This window comes from Crocodylus siamensis, chromosome 4 (genome assembly GCF_052110815.1).
Source record: "Crocodylus siamensis isolate JL-2025a chromosome 4, ASM5211081v1, whole genome shotgun sequence".
NCBI lineage: Eukaryota > Metazoa > Chordata > Crocodylia > Crocodylidae > Crocodylus > Crocodylus siamensis.
The window spans coordinates 102,412,027-102,430,471 of NC_143398.1; the positions used below are offsets into that span (position 1 = coordinate 102,412,027).

The 18,445-nt window shown below is 42.9% G+C and overlaps 1 protein-coding gene across 2 annotated transcripts in view; it reads right to left on the bottom strand.

Annotated features, from left to right (window-relative positions):
• Positions 1–18,445, bottom strand: part of CHST11 (carbohydrate sulfotransferase 11) — a 254,702-nt gene that overhangs the window by 218,339 nt on the left and 17,918 nt on the right. The window lies entirely within an intron of this gene.

Below are 18,445 nucleotides of genomic sequence, written 5' to 3' on the forward strand. Positions count from 1 at the left end.
GGCTGCCTGCCATGTTGCGATAATTCAGAAGCCTGAACTTCTTAAGCTGAGTCACGTTGAACTGACCTTACATTGACAAGGTGACCATGATAAAACATGGTCATCTGCTGCAGCTATAACAAAGGTGAAAGAAGAATTGCAGCCAAATCTACAGAAAAATACAATTCATCCCACCAGACAACTGTGTGAATCATCCCACCTCAGGATTTGGGCTAAGGGCAAGCAAAATGTGGAAGTGGTTGCAAGATCATCATCAGAATCAGCATTTGCATTGTGGTAGCACCTTGGAGACCCAGTCAGGAGCTGGGAGCAGGCACTGTACAAATGCAGGAAAAAAAGCCCAAAACAGCATATAGTCAAAAGGTTCGAGTTTTAGACCCTGCTGGCAAGCACTGACTTCTAAAGTAGCACCATTTCTTAAAATTAAATTATTTCAAGAAGGTTAGAAACAAGATCTGGATTAACCAATTTTATTAAAAGTTATGTTTTTGAAGAATTTTCATTAAATTTTACTTTTACAACTACCAACTGTAAAATGTGTTCACGTGGCATCTAAATTCACCCAGCCCTTTCCTACTGAGAACAACGCTGTGGTATTAAATTGGAGGAGTATCAAGGGCCTGATCAGATTCCTTGTCAATAAGAGTCTTTCAAAGAATCGCAACTGGAGTGGGATCTGAGCCCTGAGAGACCGACAACACTCAACATGAACACTTGGTAGACGCAGATGGCTCAACACGGGATTTATGAAAAGAAATAAATATAATCTTTATTAGTAAGTGAGTACTTGGCTATCTTTGCTGTTGTAAAGAATCATTATAGTTTCCCCTTAGTTACTTAGGCTGCAGACATGTGAAAAATAACCATGACCATGCTTTACCAGAAGAGGCAGAGCGTTGGTTCGATCTGGCTCTGCAGCATCTGTATAGATTGGGTGCTTCAGCAGGGCTTTTGGGTGCTTTTAGTTGCAGCTGATTTAATCAGCTATTATATAAAAGCCCCGCTAAAGCACCCGATCTCAAAAGACATTGGCTGGGCTAGATAAAACTAATGTGATGCCTCTTCTGGGCATGGGCTGGGCTTGGCACAGGGGTGCCCCGAGTTTAAAGTAAAGCACCATTGGGGCGGGGGGGGGGAAAACACCTGTAAGCAGCCTTAATATTTAGACCAAACCTCTGAGGAAAAAAAAAAAATTCCTTTCAGATTGTTCTCCTAGATGTTTCATAGTTTCTAGGGTCGGAAGGGACCTGAGCAGATCATCTAGTCCAACCCCCTGCCATGGCAGGAAAGAGTACTGGGGTCAAATGACCCCAGCAAGGTGTTCATCTAGCCTCCTCTTAAACACCCCCAGGGTAGGAGCCTGCACCACTTCTCCTGGAAGCTGGTTCCAGACCCTAGCCGCCCTGACCGTGAAGTAGCACCTCCTGATATCTAGCCTAAACCTACCCTCTACCAGCTTGTGACCGTTATTCCTGGTCACTCCTGGCAGTGCTCAGGGGAACAGGAACTCCCCCACTGCCTGCTGATCCCCCCTGACTAGTTTATAACAGGCCACAAGATCCCCCCTCAGCCTTCTCTTTCGGAGGCTGAACAGGTTCAGGTCCCATAGCCTCTCCTCATAGGGCCTGCCCTGCTGTCCCCTGATCATACGAGTGGCCCTCCTCTGGACCCTCTCCATGCTGTCGACATCCCTCTTGAAGTGCGGCGCCCAGAACTGGACACAGTACTCCAGCTGCGGCCTGACCAGTGCCGCATAGAGGGGGAGGATCACCTCCCTGGACCTGCTCGAGATGCATCTGTGGATGCATGACAAGGTGCGGTTGGCCTTCCTAACTGCCTCCCCACACTGCCGGCCCATGTTCATCTTGGAGTCAATGATGACCCCCAGATCCCTTTCCACCTCCGTGCTGACAAGAGGGGAGTTCCCTAACCTGTAGGTATGGTGCCGGTTGTTCCTCCCGAGGTGCATCACCTTGCACTTGGCTGTGTTGAAACCCATCCTATTCTCATCCGCCCACCCTTGTAACCTGTCTAGGTCTGATTGTAGCCTGTTGCATCCTTCCAGTGTGCCCACGTCCCCCCACATCTTAGTGTCAGCAAATTTGAACAGGGTGCTTTTTACCCCCTCATCCAAATCACTGATGAAGACGTTGAACAGTGCGGGCCCGAGGACTGAGCCCTGCAGAACCCCACTGCCCACATCCCTCCAGGTTGAGAAGGACCCATCCACCACCACCCTCTGGGTGCCGCCCTCCAGCCAGTTGGTGACCCATTTGACTGTGTGGGTGTCTACACCACAGCCCCCCAGTTTCTTAATGAGAACGGGGTGAGAAACAGTGTCAAAAGCCTTCCGGAAGTCCAGGAAGACTATATCCACTGCTACCCCTGCATCTAATGATCTGGTGATCTGATCGTAAAAGGCCACCAGGTTGGTCTGACAGCACCTGCCACTAATGAACCCGTGTTGGTTACCCCTAAGCATGCAGTCCCCTGCTGGCCCCTCCTGGATGTGTGCCAGCATAATTTTCTCGAACAGCTTGCCCAGGATCGAGGTAAGACTAACCGGCCTATAGTTTCCCGGGTCCTCCTTCCTCCCTTTTTTGAAGATGGGGACCACGTTGGCCCTCTTCCAGTCCTCCGGTACCTCACCAGAGCACCACGAGTGCTCGTAAAGCTGTGCCAGGGGACTTGCAGTGACCTCGGCCAGTTCCTTTAGAACTCTAGGGTGGAGATCATCCGGGCCAGCTGACTTGAATATGTCCAACCCCTCCAGAAGCTCCCTAACTAAATCCTCGTTAACCCATGGCCCAGGTGTGCCTCCCCCGGGGCCCAGCAGGGAGGTGGCTGTTCTGGTCCCTACTTAGGAAGACGGAGGCAAAGAAATCATTAAACATGTTAGCTTTGCCGTCTGGTGTGACGACCAAGTTTCCCATCGCATCCTGCAAGGGCTCCACATTACCCGAGACCTTCTTTTTACCCCCTATGTATTTAAAAAAGGACTTATTGTCCTTAACCTGGGAAGCTAGTCCCAGTTCCATCTCTGCCTTGGCCTTCCTAACTACCCCCCTACATCCTCGAGCAACTACAGAATAGTCCTCCCTGGTGATGACCCCTTCTTTCCATTGGGTGTAAGCCCAAGTCCAGATCCACGTTACATCTTTCAGATGGTGGAGTCATGAAAGGAGCTGTGGTTTGGCCAGAGGCTATTTTCAGCATGACTGAAGACTTGTGCCAGCTTTCTATGATATTTTAGATTAATGAGGATGAGCAAAATGGGTATAGTCTTCCTGGAAAAAAACAAAACAAAACAAAAAAAACACATCATGTGTGAAAGACCTAAAAAGAGAATGGAGGCTGTTTATATAGGAGAGTATTTTGTGGCATTCAATTTAGAGAATGAAAGACACGGCTCACATCTGCTTTTGGGTTGTGGCATACCTCAAGTTAGTCGTGAAGAAGCAGGAGCTGCCTTAGGGCAGAACAAACTATGCAACTGTACATGGCTCCAGGCAGATCAGAGGCCCCTGTTATACTATGGTTATATTTTAGTATGGTTGTTTCCTAAAATATAGGGGCTCCAAAAATGCACCCCTGAAAGCAAAAACCCTGCCACTCTTTGAGGGCATAGAACACTTGTGTCATAAAGCTGATCTACAGGCTATAGCCTAGATTATTTTTCAGGGATGTACTCTGAAAAAAAAAAAAAAAAAATGCCATCACCTTTGTTCCAATGAGAATTTAAGCTTTGTAGCTGTAAGGTCTTCTGATTTAATCATGAATCTCATGATGGATATCTCTTGAAGCCTCAAGCCTTGGGTTAAATGATTATCTGAGAATGTAAGCAAGTATTCCAGGTATCACAGTTGTAAAGGAAAGCTTGAAAAACTTGACATGAGCATAACCTAAAGGCTCAGCACCAGAAAGCAAAACTAAATTTACTGGTTTTTAAGGGGGGGGGAGGGGTTGTTTTGGGTTTGTTTTTTTTTAACTATGATTGTTAAAGTCAGTTTCATGATTTCTGGGGGTAGCAAGGAAGTGACAAAAGATGAAACTAGTGATTTTGAACATTTGGGGTTGGCAATACTAAGCATGCCAGCTGACTTTGCAGACCAGCCAGCTTACAAACCCACGCACTTGTTAAAAACTTCCTCTTCTCTCTCCTTCCAAGTGGAATGCTGGCCTATTTCATAATGGCAAGTCACAGAAGAGGATGATGGCCATCTTGCTTATAACCAATAATAAAGGAGAGGCATAGGTAACATCTCGAATATTTCAGTCGTTTTAAAGCATGCTGATAGGCACAGAAGACTGTCATCCTTCTTTCTAGCATGCCCTTGCCCTTGCATTATACTGCAGCCACATGGGTACTCTATCCATTTTTCATGCTGCTTTCAACTTGGGAAGCCCAGAGCAGAAACTTCCTTCCTGGAAAAGTCAGCCTGCTCTCTCTCAACTGTTAGTCAGCAGATAACAGTGCATATCTGTCCTGCCTTCAGTCAGGAGATGGCCTCAGTAAAAGCTGGAATAACATGGCTACACTTACAGCATACTTTGGGGGTGGGTGGTAGAGTAAGACTCCAGTATTATCTGAAATCTATACAACTTCTTCATTACACAGGATAAATAGCAATGTAGTCCAGGTGCAAGGGGCAATAAAAACAGTCAAGAACTTTTTGCTTAGCTTTAATGAAGCAGGAATTTTTGTTCGCACCAATGTTTGGTAAAGACAAGTCAAAAAGACAAAAAGCTAACTAGACCCATTTGCAGTATGCATTGCACAGTGAGAAATAGCCCCAACCCAGAGGAGTTTACCATTTTAGAAGGAAAGGGTAACACTCAATCAAGCAAAGCACGTTGTAACAAAGTTAAAAGAGCAAAAATGAAGCAATTTGCCTGAGATCCCATAGCAAATTATCAGCTAAGCAGAGCTGATAACTGAAGTCTGCTGAGTCTCAGCCCAGGCCTAATGGCCACATGGCTTCTCTGAATTACATTTTGATCTGCTGGGTTCAACAGCAATCTTTCTCTATACCTATCTGAGAAGTCTCAAGTCCTTTATATGTGACATAAAACCAAGGGCTTTCCCCCCCCCTTATATTTGCATACAAGAAAACCTCATTAAATACACCATCTACCATTATATTTGTGCCAAAAGCAGAATGTGCTCAGCAATGGAAACCAACTATGAAGTTGATTAAATGCAATCAAAACTGAGCACTGCTATAACACACATAGCTCATCGTCAGCAAACATGCTCGGAGAGAGTGCAAATTAGTTCAGCCCATCTGAATAAATATAGATGTTATGGCCCATTGCATGCAGTTCCCCTCAGTGCTGACTCTTTTCAAGTCATGGTGAGCAACTATATTAAATGCACTGACTTCTTCATTCCCACAGCTGGGCTGCCCCTTTGCCATTTCCAATCATTCCTGTTTCTTCACCAGCCTTAAATGTCTGGCAAACATCACTAAAGAGGGCTCCAAACAGTTTACCCAAAATCCCCCTCACCACTTCTCTCAGCCTGTTGCACATGATTAGCATGGCCCCACCCTCCATGAGGTCAAGCTGGACCAGGTTGCCTTGTGCCTCATCTGCTTAGAAATTTTGGGAAGATCCCAGGACTTGGGACAAGAATACTCGGTTCCAGTCACGAGTGGGGGCTAATTAGCACATGAATCCTGGGGAGGAGAGGGTCTGCAGTAGAGAGAGTGAGAGACACACACACACACACACTGAGCAGTGCTCAGCTGTGGTCCCGCCATGGCTTGTTGACTTTGCTAAGGCCCAGCCCAGTAAACTATATGGTAAATCATGAGCCTTTTGGGTTTGGACTAATATCATGTACAGGTCATACTATATCCAAGTAGGTAAAAAGTGCTGTTTAAAAATGTTTTATGGAGTACTTGTACTAAAACGTGTACCAGTTTAAAAAAGAAAAAAGGTAAAATGCACCAATTCTGGATGAACTAAGTCTACGAATACTATACGCAAATTATTATAGGTATGCTTATTTCAAGGTCTGTTTTCAAATATACTCCTCACTTCCATGTGCTCAGAGAGAGCAGGGTCTGACAGTAAGGGGGGAGGTGGTAAAGGAGCTGCAGGGGAAAAAGTTGGGTAGAGGGCAAGGGGGCTACCTGACCACCCCAGATTCAATTTTCCCTGCTGCAGCTGTGGTAGGGGGGCAAATTCAAAAGCAAGACTCCAATAATTAGATTCTATGCCTGGAAAGTTATAACAAGCTGTTGTTGATAGGTGTTGTAAGGCTTCGGCCCCCTTCTGGTCGGTGCCTTCTTCCCTAGTGACATCAGAGTGAGACTGCACCCTAGGACCACCTAAATGGTTTCAAGCACTGCCTCTACTCACCTGCCACATCTTCGATGCTTAATGATGGAGAGGCAGTTCCCTGTTGGTGGTCCCAAAGGGGTCAATGACCCTGGCCTTTCTTCGTGGGGCTCCGAACCTCCCCTTTACCCCACCCACAGCCTGGGAAGATGCTGCTCCCTGTAATCTTCCCTGGGATGATCTCTTCTCATCCACGTGACCTGCCTCGATCAGGGTCGGGTCTTTCCTGCCGTCAGTCTCTCCCAAGTCGATCCCTGGTCCTTGGATCAACTTTCGGGTAACTAAACCTGCCCCAGTCTGGGGTAACTATAACTTAGGAAATTCTTAACTAAAAGAGAAGGTGTTCGGCATCTGCGGATGAGTGCCTGGGATTCTGGCTCCCTGGACCCCTCTGCCCCCCTGGGATGGGATAAAGAATTCATCCATCTCTCTGGGTACTCTTCCCAGGGACCAGCTACCTAGGAGTTAATCACTCTTGATCCCGCCACCTGGTGGTACTTGCCACTTCCCCATAGGGTTCCGACCCAGCTGCCACCTGCTCCTCCCCCCTCTTCAGGCTGCCCGCAGGGTTTTGCTGTTGCTCATTGTCCTTCCCCGCCATGGTATCTGAACTCTCTGGCACAGCTGTGGCTTTGCCCATGGTTGTGGGGAAAAGCTGCTTCTCCCCACCATGGCCCTCCAATGATCTTCAGCTCCCAGAGCCTGGACCATGTTCTTCCAGCCGGGCTTCCCCGGCTAATGCTGGCAATTCCCTCCCTGCTCTTGGTTCCACCGTCGCCGCTCGGCTTCGCCGTCCGCATCTCCCAGCCGATGTGCCACTCCTCTCCTCCCAGGCAGCTGGTTCTCTCCCCAGCTGCCCTTTGAGCAGCCTGTACTTCAAGGCCCCGTCCCCGGGGCTCACCGATCCACAGGCTCAGGCAGCTGAGGAACTGCTGAGCCTGCATCGACATTTCCCTGGAGCTGCCACTTGTCTTGGTCCCTGCAGTACGTACCAGGGCTCATCAGGTGGGGTCTCGGGACGTGTTGGTGGAGGGGCTTTTACCTCCCCTCTCACACAAGTTTATAAAATATTCCATATATAGAATCCAATTATCATTATCTTATATTCAAGTAAATATGGTGTGTATATATATATATATATTTTTTTTTTTTTTTTTTAAAAAAAGAGTCACTGATCATCCTGTCCCTTCCCATACAATAGGGTTTTTTAATTAGTTATTTCTAGGAGTATCATAATGTATGAAGCCATAAGTGGACAGGTCCACACAGCTCTTCAGTTCAAATACATTTTATTTTCTTATAAATCAGTCCAAGGGCTTTTCCTGATTAAAAAAAAAAAAAAAAAAAAAAGAGAGAGTGGGTAGAAGGGCCCAGCCTAGCCAACACACATGGCTTCTGGGTGGAGCTGCCGCTGCCGGTGGACGGGACCTGCTCAGCTTCCCCGGTGTCCAGCAGTTCCCCCTCATCTCCCTGCTGCAGTGCTTTCTGTGGACTGCAGGTAAGGAGATGGTGGAAGAGTGTGTGTGTGGGGGAGTTGCAGCTAGGTAGGGGTAGGAAGCATGGGCCTGGGATTGGCATAAGTGCAGAGCCTGGGCCCAGGGGGGCAGTGGAAGGAATGCCCCATGAGCTGCAGCCAACTGCCTTCCTAGCTATACGATTTGTGGGGGGGGGTTCTGGTTTGAAGATGGCAACCTCATCCCCCTCCCTAAAGGAGTACTTCCAGAGGAAAGGGAAGGATTTCTGGTGGCAAAGGTCAGGAGTTAGGGGTGGAATTTTTGGTCAAGATGACAACCAGGGGGTGGGGCACCTGTCAAGGGACAGGGCTACCCTTGCAACCATTGGCAGATTAACCCAACTCATTTAGTGGTCCGCAAACTGAAATAATTGCCCACCCTGCCTTAAAGAAATAACAACTTTATGAGAATATATGAAGGGACTGCAGGTCCAATACAATATCAGGCATTTAGTTTAGGGTTACTTTTGCTTCAATAACTTTTTATATAGAACTTGTATGATCCTTTCCACCCTGTTTTCAAAATAGAAAAGGTAAATTGAAAGTTAGTCATCTACAGAGGATTAGTGCTCTGTAATAGGTAAAATTAAAATAAGAGACACTGTGTTTCACCCTATTACTTTAGTTGTGCGTTACAGTTTGGGGCGTTAATCCTATAGTTAATGGCATTTTTTACTTTAGGAGACACCAAATTAGGTCATTAAGAACACAAATGCCAAAAAGGTGCCTCCATCCCAGTGGGACTCTTTCATATGAACTTACCTGAATCCTTCCTGCATCAAATTTGGTTTGGGGCATGAAGAAGGCTCTGCTATTTTTACTGCTCTTTTACCTATATTGTTAAGCCCTGGAAGGTTTTCCCATTTAAGGAGAACAGAGGTTCACTAAATGGTTTTTTCTCTGCTGTGTGTTCCTCCAGCTTCCCAGTAGCATGTATGTCATAGCAGACACTCTGGCCTCTTTTTTAAACACACATCCTGGACATTTCCATCATTTGGATAACTTTGGAGAAAACAAGTTAAACTCTGAAGAGTCTTGTTGCACCTTGTAAATTCCTTCTGTTTAATACTTAGTGTTTTCCAAAAATATTTCGACTTCCGACTCTGGCAGATTTCCAGCTTCCTTCCATGCTAAAGTTATTTCCCCCTTCACATATGGATGTGATTCAGAGTTTGGTCTTAAAACTTGTACATTTTTGATGATCAAAGCTCATTAAATTTGGTGACTGTAGGTGGTGCCTTTCCAATTTATGATATTTTCTCCTAGGCATCCCCAGTACCTTGGACTTTACTGCTAAATTATGGGATTTGACTTACTTCTTGCATTCTGTTGTCTCCCAACATCATTCCTGAATTAGGAGCTTCTGAGAGTCTCATTTAGATTTTTCTTCTCATAATTGATTATTAATCCTAACCTTCTGTGCTGCTGGATAGGCCGAGAATCTTTACTTGTATGTTGGCTGGACTGTTTTTTATACAGCGTTGCTGTCGTACCCAAGATACCCAATTCTTCCAGTGTTGTTATTTAGCCATGTGACATCTGTGCTGTACCTTCTACACCTTTTTCATTATGAATGAAGCAGATGAGCCAAATGAATCATTCTTTGATACCAGTGCTTGCATTAAACTCTCCCTCTCAAATTTGCATTTGCTTTGAATGTGCATGCTGCACTTTGATATAAAGACTTGAAGATATTAATTATTTTATTGGCATAGCATTGCACTTCCAGGTACAGCAAAATCAATTATGACAAAGTGTCAAGTACTTTCTTAAAAATCTATAAAGATTATGGTGAGTGCTTTTTGCCATTCGTTGCTCCATTCGGTGATTACTGTTAGGCTAAGAACTCTAGTATTCCTTTACCTTTGCCCCAACCACTTTTATTCTGTTCAGGATGATGCTGCAGAAGACTTAGCTAGTAAAGCATTATTCCTCCATTGATAGGCAAATGCAGTTACTTAGATACTCTCTCTTTGGTATTTTTCTGGTGTTTATTTCTGGCTCCCTTTAGTTGAAGGGTTCTGCAATTTTGAGCAAGTCTTATTGATGAGACTCTCTCTGCATTTCCCTTAGCTTTTAATGTTGTGACTTTCAACTGTTCTGTGTCTGGGTTTGAACGTTAAAAGTTCCTTGTCATAGTCAACAGTTCCTTATAATACTGGTCAATGTTGCACTTCTGAGAAGCAGCTCTGCTCCTGCTCTCTTTATTCTTTGTCCATTATGAAGACATTTCTGTTTATCCTTAATAGGGCTCCAGCTGGTGTAAACTTGCCAGCCAGTAAAAACACCATCATCTCAGCCATGGTGAGCAGCTACTCCAATTTCTTTGAAGGATGTTATTTATGAACATCCTCCTGCCTCTTCTCCCACTGCTACATCCTTTATTTTACTCAGATTGGCTGCTGCTTCATTTTCTAGAGATGTTCTTCAGGACTTAGCTTGCTTTGGTTACTCATTTCCTTTCTTCTCTACAATTATACATATCCTCAATTATCCATACTTTAGGTTTGCAGATCTGGAAACCACACACAGCTATTGCTGTTTCCACAATACAGATATGCAGAAAGAAAAGAAGTGTCACATCAACAATGGTTTCTTGCAGTATTTTGTAGCACTTAATGTCCATTCTTCATTTCAGTTTTAAAAAGTGACTCATGTCATCTGTTACCCTTTTACTGTCTATTTTCTTTATGCTTTTTATGGCTTGGTTCTCCTAAGGTTTGATTCTCAGTCTTGCCAGCATAAATTGTAGTTACTTTCTACATCAGTTCTTTTCTGTGCTCTGAGGTCCTGGCAATAAACATTACCATGCCCTGCTCTGAAGAAGTTCAGCAGAATTTCAACCATGCTGAAATGTTGTTAGCGATACCAAAATCAGAGTAGTATCAAACTTACATGCGTGAGATACTGCAGAATGTCTGAGGAAATACCACAGTGAAAACTGAAAGGGACAGATGCAGGGCCACTAAATGTTAAGGATTATACCCATGCGGGGAGAAAGTGAACAGTAAGAAGTACAGAAAGGTGCGATCAGAACCTGAAAGTTACACCTGGTGAATTAGATTTAATTTATTTTCATCTTCTGTCCTGAACTTTGTTTAAAATGCCATAAATACTAGAATCAAGGATTTCTTAGGGGGATATCTTTTATTGGACCAGCTGTATATTTGGGGTAGTTAGACAAGCTTTTGAATGCAAGTCATTCTTCATCAGGTGACCTGAAGAAGATACCCTACTGTTCTGTATAGTTTTCTTATATTCGATACAAGTGCATGCAAGACGAGGCAAAAGAACACGTGTATTATATTCCATCTCTTCACAGAATACCATTCAGGGTCATCTACTTTAGGTAAACTTAGACAAGGTTACAAGCAAGGTTATAAGTAATCTACTAGCAATTTAAAAACAGAAAAAAGTATGCCTCTGCGCAAAACAATAAATATACTGACATGTGAAAGTGTCCCCAGCATTGGGTCCTTTTGCAATAGTCCAAGAGCTCTCAGTACATGTAACATGTCACTAATTTTACAGCCTCCTAGGTCTTGTGTCCAATAATGCTGATGAGGTCCAAACATCTAACCAAATGCTAATCAAATGACTTCAACTCAAAATTCAGTCTGTTTGTAATAAAACATATTAATGGGCATCTGGTACTTAACTAAATAGTTCAGCTTAAAAGGAGAAGTCCCAACCTCAAATTTGTACTATTTCTTGATAGACAGGGTTCATTATGGATCACACTGCACCAATGCAATTCGCAAGCAGATTTTAGTTCAACTTTTACTGTACTCAGAAATATAAAAATACAGCCAGCAAATGAGGGTTATTCTAGGGGCACTTGTCAGACACCCTAATGGCTCAGTGGATTGTCATTTAGATTCACGTAGATTAACCAAGACGGGCAGAGTAGAACAGCACAAAGACGACTTCTCTGTCATCCACCTAACACATCCAACACAAGTATGGATAAAATAATATAAAAGTTCTCAAATGTATCTAACTATTTGAGCAATGGGCAACATTCAGATTTGTATTACAGTCTTTTGACGCCACTGATAACCAGAGGGTGACATGACCAGAACAGCAGGCACTTGCAAGAAAAGTCAAAACCAAATAGGCTGCCAGGCACTAGACATTTTCCCCATAGAGGTCTAGGTCCATAGGTTGCAGTATCTGACAACAACTAAAGATATTCATATATAAGGCTGTGTAACTAACTGATTTGGTTTGGTCACTAAACCAAAACAGACTGGGGGCAAGAAAAAAAAAACCCACCAACAGTTGTTGAACAAATTGTGAGCCACACTGATAAAGAGATGGAGAAAAGCGCAGAGCACCTCAACCTTCTCTGGATAACAAAGTATTTCCTAGAAGACTCTTCTAGCTAGTGCACCTCTATGACTGTTCTACCTGGAGACAAGCAGCTGGTCCTTCCATTCTGCCCAAATTTAGGGGAGATGTAGAGGTCACCTAGAGCTGAAATGCATCCTCCTTTCATCTATGCCCAACTCGCAGCCAAGATCTCCGAATAACCCACGGATCTGTAAGCCTCTCTATTTGTGGTATAATTTGGGTTACTTAGAAAACATTCCCTGGGTTCCATGAGCTTGTCAAAGGGCAAGTGGGGGGGGGGGGGCCACGGGGAAGCAGTTTACTCACCCACAGATATTCCTTTTCCTGAAGTTTGTAAACAAACTTTAGTCTAATTAACCAATATTTAATCTTACTTTGTTGTATTCTGATAGTGACCCATTTATTAAAAAAATCCTCAAAAAGGAGACAACTCTGCCTTTTGTTAAAAGAAATTGAATCGTACTAGGCTGAGGCTCCAATTCTACTCTTGCCCATTCCCTGGTCCTCTAGCAATTCAGTCTTGACGCCTTCACCTTCATGCCAGTGCTTCAGTTCCCAGTCAAGGAAAGAACCTACAACTTCACCTTTCTTTACAATAAGTAGTACATATTTTTATACACTATGTGGTTAGCTTCTGTAATTATGCCACAGGGGATTGTACAGTATAACCAGGTTCAGAAAGGGACTAGACAAATTCATGAAGGACAGATCCATTAATAGCTATTAAATAGTGTAGTCAGGGATGTATCCTTTGACATCCCTAAAACAATGATGATGGATGCCGGGTATGAGAGATGATGGATCACTCTAAATTACTTGCTCCTATACTCTCCCTCTAAAGCATCTACTGTTTGCCACTGTCAAGGGAAGATATTGAGCCAGATGGACCACTGGTCTGATGCAGTATGACACTTACGTTCTTGCTTTGTACCTTGTGTAGTCATTTACTGTGCAAAGCAGACAGGAAACAAGAGTGGTAGCATTTTACATACTCATTTGCCAAAAATAAAAATGTAAACAGAGCAAGAAGGTATATGGCAGAGAATCAAGAAATGTGTTCTTAGATTTTTATCTTATATTTAAAAGTCACATCTCTTAATTGGTCACTGTTTTCTGGCGTGTTGTCATTACTCATGATTACTCGGAGACATCGTTCACCACCCTTAAGATCTCCGTCTTTACCGTATCCCCAGAGCAGCTTCACAGACTCATTTCTGGGCACCAGAACAATAAAGTGTAGACAAACTTCCAGCCAAAATCCTCATCCTGTGACTGAAGTACAAGGGAAACAATGGTGACAGACAAGCAACAATATTCATTAACAATACATTGTGAAATTAAATATCTAACAGTGGAGTAGTACACTTAATTGCTCATAGCACAAGGTTAATGAATTCCTTAATGACAGAAGTGCACTACAAATTTGTGAACTGGAGAACTTGTTCTTATAACTAGAGATAAACATATTTAATCTGCTTTCCCTTGTAACTGTTGCCTCCAAATTTAAAATTTGAAGCATTTGTTAGCACTGATCATCCAGCATTAAGGCTGGGATGGATAGAAAGAAAAATCTGAGAGACAGCCAACATCAACTGAGGGTATTGGATTACTGTGCATCCTAATTAGTAGAAAGGACACCAATTTATATTGTTAATATATTATAGCTAAAAATTTTCTGTATGGCACTACCAAATAAACTGGAATCTGTTGCCAGTGAATTATTCTAATAAAAACAGATTAAAAAATACTAATATTTGGTATTGCTTAATCTTCTCGCTATATTTCTACTGGGGGGGTGGGAAGGTTCTCATGTTTGAAAGTCATATTTTAAGTGACCCATGGTCCTTAAATCGTCCTCCAAATTCAGTATGGTTTACACATAGGCATTTTTTTAAACACCACCTACATTTTTAATCAAAGTAATCCAATAATATTTTAACTTGAAGCTAAAGTTTGTTGCAGACACACCTCTCATTTTAAATCCCAAAATGAAAACATAATTAAGCATTGTATGCATATGTTCTGCCCTGATATGCATTTCCACATCTCTTTCAAAGGTATAAATACTCACCTAGCAGAAAGTAGTCACAACTAATTGCATTTATTCTAGTAGCTAGCTTAGGTCAAATCTGGTTTCCTTCTTCTATAAAATAAAATGAACCCACCAACCTTCACACCTCAGCTTCTTCCTGACAATTCAGTAATTCCGGATTAAATCAAATCTCTGGTAACTCCCTGGATTATGCTAACAGAGTTTCCTTCCTCAGCTCTGAACAAACAAAACACTCTACATAAGAAGTTTATCAACAGTTTTAACAGCTGGAAATTCACCCTTAATCTTTCATGACAAGGTCACTTGTATTTTTTTCCTCAAGCATCTTAAAATTTAAACTGCCAAAACCAAGGGACTGTAAAACAAAGAAGATTAACCAAAATATCTTATTCTCATGGAAAAATCTGCAGCTCACATAGTGATCCTAGGAACGTGCATATGCACAGTACTTTCCTTTCCATCATCTAACATTCATCTTCAGACTCTGCATAGCACAAAGAAATTTGTGATGCCCTTCAGAGTAGTTTCTTTCAAAAATCAATCATTCAGCAGGTCAGTAAGATATAGAAAATAACAATCCTAAATTTACCAATATTAAGAAAAAGCAAAAGCAACCCTTGTAAGCTTATAAAGAACACAACCTCCCCTTTGAGTTCTCACCAAAACAATGAAAACCTTTTTGACCCAAGCAGAGAAACCCAGCTGCATTGCTAATGGATTTATGTCTCCAGTTTAATCACAAACTTTGATCAGGTAGGTCTCAATGCTAATTTGTCTCAGACTCATCTAGTCAACCTAACAAGCAGAGTGTGTCAATCAAGAGGTAACAGCCTTTGGCAATGCCAGCAGAGTCAGGCTGTGCTGATTTCAGAAGGAAAAATATCCTTGTCCTTCAGGCATTAGATAGGGATGCTGGAGATGTGGGCATTAGATAGGGATGCTGGAGATGAGGCTTTGTGCATAGACCTAGGCAAGTCATTTATGGGGGAAATGCATCTTTGTGCTTTGACTGTTTTGCACCATCTTACTTGATTGGGTGGGATTTAGCCACTGAGTGTCCTGGTGCTGCAGGCCCCTGGCGCAGAGATGAAAGCTAAGCTTTTACCATGACCTCCTCCAGACCAGTTAATGGATTAGGTCCCATTAGAGGATTAGAACAAGCAGCTTGTGTTGTTGCAAGACTGAAAGTTTGTTACAGCCCTCAGCCTACAGCAATGATTCTCAACCAGGGTGCCTTGAGATCCTTTCAAGGGTGCCACATAGGTATGCAAACAAGTTTCATGAGAAAAACCCAGAGATTTCAACTAGGAATCCATAGTATTAAACCCATTCTGCTCTATTGTGATCTAAATTCCTTGCAACAGAAAAAAGATTTCTCCATTACCTTTATTAGTCAAAAAAAAAAAGAGTGAAAACTCAGAGCTGGCACTGTGAGGAGTGTCTTGAGTCTAACAAGCGGTGATCTGAAGCTAAAAAGGTTAAGCTAGAGGCTGGCAGCATCTTAGGCAGCAGCAGTGAAGAGATTCCCCTACTGACTGTCATGACCTAAAGATGGACTAATGCATAAGCAGAACATACAAGGTTGCACTTGCAGAATGTGTTTGTTGACAGCACAAAACTTTAGCACATGCATCATTAACATACAAAAAATAGACCTCCTAAAGCTGCAGGGAAGGGTCAGGCACATGACTGTTTAATGCAGTACAGAGGACAGAATTCACACAAGGCAGCAACTCAAGAAAACAGAGGAAACTTCTGCTTTCCTCACGCTCATCCCCTCTCCTAAATTTTTTTTGGCTACAGAGATTCAGAAGAGGGACGACAAGATAGAATACATCTAAAACTTTTTCCTGGTAATCCACTTCTTAAAGGCTACAAAGACAGATGGAGACTAAAAAGGTTACAATATAAATTAGATGCATAAAATACCAGTTGTCTGTTCAAAGTCAGCTCCTTTAATTTCCACGTATACAGTGTTTGATGTGGCCAGAGTGCAGTTTCTACATGTCATCACTTGAAGATGACAAGCCTATTTTTTTCCAGCTTGCTATGCAACTACGGGCAGGTCCATACAGCACATTAGTATAGTGTAGAGATACCCAAGTTCTTTGCTAAAGACCTAGCTCAGGTACCAGAAATACCAGTCTCATCATCCCAGCACAGAGCTCAGCATGGTCTAGTCTGTCCTGATGAGTGCCAAACAATCCCATGCAGAGCTCCATGCTGCCACAGCTTGTCCATTTCTAGTCCCCAAGCTAGCTCACTTACAGGAAACTTCAGTATCTCTACACCCCACCACACAGTGTGTCCTGTTAACACACCCTTCACAGCATTTAAAAATGCCTCCAACTGCAGGAAAAGAAGCCAGACACACCCCTGCTATTTTCAGCAAGAAAGTTAGAAAAAAAGAAAACACAACATGTATTTTTAGGCTATAATTGAAGTTGTGAAGTAGACTATCATGAACATTCAAAGGCAGCTACAGTGTCCACCAGTTATCCAGTTTCAGCAACAACCCAAGACACTCGGAACGTCTAAGTTCTTTAGACTTTAGGGCAGAAGATGAAGGAGAGATGAGATTAGGGAGAAAAAAGTTCCACCTGGACAAATTATTCCATAACAGCCCACCTTGGTTTTGCACACGTCTCTCTGAAGAAACACATTGTTTGCTATTAGAGAGAACAGATAGCCATCTTGTCCTATGTTCTTTCATTTGCAATAGAATGATCAATCAAGTGCTGTCAGAAAGACACATTTTCCAATATGCACATCTGGCAATAGGCAGAGATTTACACTTCAGGAGGCAGGAAGGAAAAAAGAAGACAGAGATAAGAGTTCATATATACCTTGCCTTTAGGCAAAACTTGAAATGCATTTTGTTTGTTCAAAGCATCTCCCAATGGCTTACAAAGACCCCAGTCCTGTGAACACTCGTATATGCAAGTAATTTTTCACACATTTAGCAGAACACATGACACATGGAAGAAGTTTCTCGGGCTTCAAGTTCTCAAGCTTTTACAGCACAGAGGTCACAACACACTCCAGAGTCATAGCCTCACTTGTAATTATAATGGTAAAATAACACATCTTGTAACAGCATTATATGAGGTATAATTAGGCTTCAGTTGAAGGCCTTTTGGGAATCTCTGGGTTATCCCCCAACACTTGATTTAACATGGCAGCATTTTCAGATGCTCTTTCTGAACATACTTATAGTGCACCAACAGCTCGCACTACCCAGGTAGTCTGGCACTGAGCACAGCTCGGGGAAAGGAAGCATCAGTAAGAGCATCAGTCAAGTGTTTTACTCTGTAAACATGCTTCAGATACATTACCCTTTTGAGATAAACAAGCACAACCTTGGCTGGAGACTTTTACCCTTAAACTGTGAAAAATAAATAAAATAAAATGGGCTAGCAAAGCTGCAGAGGTTTCACACTGAACTGTCTTATCCCCATCAGGAATGTTTTAATTTAAAGTTAAATTACTCACTGGTGTCCAGGACCTCAATTCACAGGTAATTTCAGTCACTAGGGAGTGGCAAAGGAGTGGCACTTTGTGATCAATTATTTCACAATTAGGCAATGTCTACACTGGTATGTTTTACCAACATAATGATGTAAATTAGGAGTGCAATTTCCCTTTAATGGCATAACTGCTGGCAAATACCCTAGCAAATATTCAGTTATACTGGCAATAAAATTTGCTGTTATACCTTCTGTCTGCCAGATCAGTATGAGTTATACCAAGATAGCAAGTATAACAGCAGCATCTATGTTAGAAGGGCTTAGTTATCTAGGGCCAATATCAGCAAAGCGCTTAAGTATAAACAAGGCCTTAATCTCAATGCATCTCCACTGCTGCATCTGTAACAGGAGGATTCAGCAGCTATTTGCATTATGCTAGTACTAGAGGCCCTCACTGAGACAGGCACTCTACTATGCTAAGCCCTGTGTATGAGAAGCAGACAAAAAAGTCCTCTCTCTGAAGAGCTGATCTGCTTAATTATAAAAAGTGGAGGGGGCACAAGAGTGAACTCTCTCAGGGTCACAGCACTGGCAAACATGGGAAGAAACCAGGTCTCCAGTCTCCCAGTCCAGTGCCATACCCACCAGATCTTGCTGGTTCCCAGTTATATTACTCAGGTACTTTAAGTATTTGGAAATCCTGAGGTGAAAGCC